General features: G+C 36.2%; 1 pseudogene; it reads left to right on the forward strand.

Moving 5' to 3' along the window:
- LOC106458552 overlaps positions 1 to 5,744 on the forward strand; it is a 208,510-nt pseudogene that overhangs the window by 114,559 nt on the left and 88,207 nt on the right.

The following is a 5,744-nucleotide window of genomic DNA, read 5'->3' on the forward strand; positions in this document are numbered from 1 at the left end:
TTGTTTCCGATGTAACATTACTTCTGTCGAACAGCTTATGCAACTACGTAACATAAGATTTTATAACACTTGTTTCCGATGTAACATTACTTCTATCGGACAGCTTATGCAACTACGCAACATAATATTTTATAACATTTGTTTCCGATGTAACATTACCTCTGTCGAACAGCTTATGCAACTACGTAACATAAGATTTTATAACACTTGTTTCCGATGTAACATTACCTCTGTCGAACAGCTTATGCAACTACGTAACATAAGATTTTATAACACTTGTTTCCGATGTATGAGAATTTTAATCTTCGTACGCTCATTTTCAAAGAATGGTTGTAGCGCGGTCCGAAAGAACTGCGTGACTTTGTAGCATGCATATCGTGACTTCCCATCGAGGTGTTTGACTTTTACCTGTACCAGTTATATTTGCAACCGTGGTTTGTATATTCGCTATATATCACCATCATTCCAATTTAAATTTGCTTTACTTAGAAGGGAAACCGATAATCAGGTATTTAGTATAAGACATGATAAAACAGCTGTAGATAAATACTGAAAACGTTCTTCAGAGTTCAGTCTCGTGTATGAATATTTGTCTTTTTTTCGCAACAAGTGGTATTTATTTATGTCTCCGCAGAGACAAACTGTTGTTTCGTCTTCTTCTTCTAAACACTTTTCAACCGCCATTCTTTCATTTCTCGAGGTATTGACTTGAAACTTGGTATAGCTATACCTTGGTCCAATACGCCTACACGTTTTTTTATTTTTTTCTTATTATTTGGGCCTTTTGAAAGTACTTTATGGGGTCAAAGGTAACACAGTCCAAAAATGTATGTTTTGGGCTCTTGTACGGTCATATTTACAGCAATCAAGATGAAAATTGGCACAAATATAAATTTTCATGCGCCAAACACATTGACATACAAAATGTTGGATTTACCCATTTTGATTCTTTTTTAGGGTGGTCAGAGCTCACAAAAAAAGAATAATTTTGGGGTTTTTGGTTAGTTACTCGGACGTATTTTGGTTAGTTTACATGGATTTGTCACAAAGGTACTTTTCTCCAGGTTCTACACGTTGACAAACAAAAATGATAGACGTGGCCATTTTTAGTAATTATAAGAGAGACAAGATGCCACAAAAAGCATGATTTTAGTGTTTTTTTGACAATTAATCCGTCGTATTTCGGCCAGTTTTCTTGGAATTTGGAACAAAGGTAGTTTGTCACAGTTCCCATACATATATATACAAAAATATGGGATATGCCCATTTTTAGTCATTTGGGGGGGGGGGATAAAAATAAAATAAAATAATAATTTTAGGGATTTTGGTCAGTTACTTAGCTTTATTTCGACCAATTTACATGGAATTTGGTACAAAGATACTTTGCTCATTCTTAGTAATTATAGGGGTGAAGATGCCACAAAAAACATACTTTTAGAGGTGCTTGACAATTACTCCGCCGTATTTTGACCAAGTTACATGGAATTTTGGTAAGAAGATACTTTTTTTTTACAGGTCCCAAACAGAGATTTAGACAGTTTTGGAATTTTTGTCTTTTATTCAAGTTTTTAGTGAGGAAAACACAATTTGGGGTTTTCGTGAACTATTCTTGTGTATGTCAACCAACTTACATGGGATTTTGGTACAAAGATACCTTCTTGCAGGTCCCAAGCAGTGATATAGACAGTTTTCGATTTTTCTGTGTTTTTAACGATTTGTATGGTATCAAAATTGGCCATGTTGGGATTGCGTGACGGAGACATGTTGCATTCGCCCGCGAATGTTGCCATCTTTAACTACAACAAGTGTATAATATATAAACTTAGTATTCCAACAATTGTTTAATTTCGAAGTCTAAGTTCAAGGGAGGTCCAGTTCAATCTACACTTTGATCAAGATGTGTCATTGAGTTAAACTAATTTCGGAGAATTCCACTCCTCATCAGTAACCCTGAACACAAGTTAACCAAAGCTGAAAGTATCAAATATGCTGTTGGTGAATACAGAGCACGTTCACACCAACAGTATGTTTGATACAACCAGGCTGTAACGAAAGTGTGTGTGTGTATGGAGGGGGAGCAGTGTTTAAAAGAAATGAAAAAAAAACAAAAAAACTTTGGATAAAAAGCAACGGCAATTTATGATATTTGATTGCACTATAATATTTTGATTACAAATATTGGAAACATATCAAGTTCCAGATTTATTAACGTATTGATGGAGAATGTAAATTTGTTTTTCTTATTTCCAAACATCGTGCGTTTTTTCTCTGACAGCTTTAGAGCTGGGTAACAAAATCAAACCAGTGAAGAATATTTACACTCTAATGTAACGCACTTTTCGATTTGAATTTTTTTTTTTTTTTACCAACCAGATTTTCGCGAGAGCTTTCAATACTAAGACAGGGATATTTCCTTTTCCAAGATAATAAATCTACTTCACATCGTTTACAGGGAAATTATCATCATCATCATTCTGATGTTGAAAGTCGTTTCAAGTATAAACTGTTCTTTACGAGAGGTTTTGCTGAAAAATAAGCAGAAATAGTAAAACATACAGAACGCTTTTCTAGATAGGTGAGTTTATGTTTTGAGATGTGTTTTTTTTTGTCATCTTTGTGAGTATTTGTGGACCAACAAATATATTTAAAGTTATGCAAGAATGTCATGTCTTCGGAGTTAGATTGAGTTTCATTCGCCATTGTAGTAGACACGTGAGTAATGGAGGGCAATTTTCTGAGTTAATACACACTAATATCTGACGGAGAGACTTCCAAATGACGCTTCATTGCAGTGTTGAATACACTTTGACTGTACTTTGGTGCTTTGATATAAATCAAGCACTTTGTTGATGCTCTTGGATTTGTTGACAGTTTATGAAGATTGGTGTGAAGTTGAGAGAGAAATAATTAGCATAAGATACAGGAGTAATGCAAGTGGTTTGACAGGTCAGTAAATAAACAGGGAAGCCTGTAACAGAAGATAGTAATTTTCATTCTTTTTGAATTGATGTACTGAGTATTTTTAGACATTTCATGTTCTGTAGGCTTTTTTCAGGACAGATGTTGTTGATTTGCGTTAATATTTTTTTGCGTAATTCTACTATAAGAATGCCTTGCCTGGTATATAAATATTTTGATAGAATTGTATTTTTTTTCAGTATTGGAATAAACAGTTTTTGATGCATTCGTATTATGGCAGAGTTGTTGGTTTTATACAATTTCTTTTGTCTTGACGTGTAATGATTTTCATCCTTCCGTAAATAGATTAGAACGTTTCTTTAGTGAGACATATTCAGGTATTTTTTTATAAATTTTCGTGCAGGTGTTCTTCATATAGTGTGACATTATTGTTAACCGAATGTCGAAAGGTCGTAAACAGGATTTATGTCTAACCACCCACACCACTAGGAGGGATAGACGATCTCATCTAAAGGGGTGGCTTAGATATTTGTACAAAGATTATAATGTGTTTCTCTTCCTTTGCTGTTCATGAGCGATTTATTTTGTGAATAACATTTGAAGATGCTGTTGAACCTACCTACTTTTGCTGTTCATAAGCGATTTATTTTGTGAATAACATTTGAAGATGCTGTTGAACCTACCTTGACAGTGGACCTGAATACTACAACTTTATTTCATTCGGATTTCACCAGAACGTGTACCCATAGTTTCGTGTTATCGGCAAAGCATGCTTATTTAGGCTAAATAATTTAGCATACATCATTTTCCAGACAGTCTTCCTCTAACTGTTACATGTAGCTGTAGTTGTCAGTTGTTATTGACAAGTTTTGTTTAGGTGAAACGAAGATTACAAAGTTAATAGAAGATTCCAGTGTAAGATCTTCAAAGAAGATAACTGTTTACACTAAGGAGTGACATGTTAAGAATACAGGGTGTCCCCCCCCAAAAAAAAATGTATACACATTTTGAATGATTATAAATAAAATGTTTATTAAGATATATCTGAGTTTTATAATCCAAGTTAAAGAAGACAAGTGTAGAATAATTTGAGTTATCGCAGGTGTTCGAACTGATGACTGTTCTGGTCCAGGCACTGGTGATAATGATGACAGATGGAAATGCAAACATCACGAATCATTTCATTTGGTATTTTGTCACACTCTCTTTCAACTGCTGCTTTCAACTCATTGACTGTTGCAGGTTTTTTGTGCTATAAACCTTATCTTTGAGGTATCCCCGTGAAAAAACGTTCTCGCACTTCCAGTAGCACTTTAGGATAAATTTCCTTTTCTCAAAGCTTAGTCTTGCTTCTGCCATTACTTCAAATCAGTTGCACCTGTAAAGAAAGAAAGTTTAAGTTAGTTATGGGCTCTAAAACATTCTACACTTGTCTTGTTTAACCCGAATTATAAAACTTAGATATATCTTAATAAACATTGTATTTATAGTCATTCAAAGTATGTATACATTTTTGGGACACCCTGTGTATATAACGTGAAGTATGGCTTTTTTTAAAATTGATGTAGTTTGATTTCAAAGCTGCACGAAGGCTATCTATGTTATCCATCCTTATTTTTGAAATGGTACAGAGTTTGAGGACGTTGTATTAAAACGATTTTAGAGCCTTGCTGGTTACGGTCATAATCTGTCTAACGACCGTGCATCGTAACCATATTAATCATTGCAAACGGCTCCGTCGTAAGGTTGTCATGTCCGAAGCACACTCACCCTCCTGTAAGACGTAAGACGCATTCCGTAAGCTATCTAATGTACGAAGACGACGGTTTCCAAGCGCTGATTTTAACAGTACGATTGTATAGAAATCCATAGACTAATTGATCGGTATGTCTTCATATAGAATAGCTTGAATACCCTTTTTATTCTCCAGCTGCCCGAGATATGCCACGATTGAACTGATATGTCGTGGACGCAACTTGTGTAGCTTTTCCAAACGGAGATCTTTCTTGATTGTTTATGTACTGTTGGCTGGGTCATGTGGCTTTTGCCACTGATATCTGTGTTCGTGAATTTTTCAGGTACAAAACACGGCACTTTTCTTACCATCGCTGTGGTATAACTTATTCTGTCCCGGCATGGCCAGGTGGTTAGGACGCTCGACTCGCAGTCTGACTCGAATCTCTGTCACACCAAACATGCTCGCCCTTTCAGTCGTTGGGGCGCGTTATAATGTGACGGTCAATCCCACTGTTCGTTGGTAAAAGACTAGCCCAAGAGTTGGCGGTGGGCGGTGATGACTAGCTGTATTCCCTCTAGTCTTACACTGCTAAATTGGGGATGGCTAGCGCAGATAGCCCCCGTGTAGCTTTGCGCGAAATTCAAAACATACAAACAATGATTTGTTCTAGGTCTCTCTCTCTGAACGGCTCTGGTGTCCCGAGTTGATTCGTATTCCTTTATTTTCAAATGTCATTAAGTAAAAGGGATATACTCGTCTTTGAAATTCTACATCTTCGATTTGAACACATATTTATGATTTGAATGTATGAATATTTTGCGTCAAAAAGAGATGTTACCCTTCCCAAAAGGGATCACTTTTCAGTGGCATCACACTACCCACGTAACACCAAACATTGCAAAATGTAGTTCTAATACATACCTTTCCACCGCGACCTTATATCGGCTGTGGCTATCATGTTACTAGCTAATTTGAATGTACCACCAAACATGCCCGCCCTTTCAGCCGTGGGGGCGTTATAATGTGACGGTCAATCCCACTATTCGTTGGTAAAAGAGTAGCCCAAGAGTTGGCGGTGGGTGGTGAT

This window comes from Limulus polyphemus, unplaced genomic scaffold, assembly GCF_000517525.1.
Source record: "Limulus polyphemus unplaced genomic scaffold, Limulus_polyphemus-2.1.2 Scaffold484, whole genome shotgun sequence".
Taxonomy (NCBI): Eukaryota; Metazoa; Arthropoda; class Merostomata; order Xiphosura; family Limulidae; genus Limulus; species Limulus polyphemus.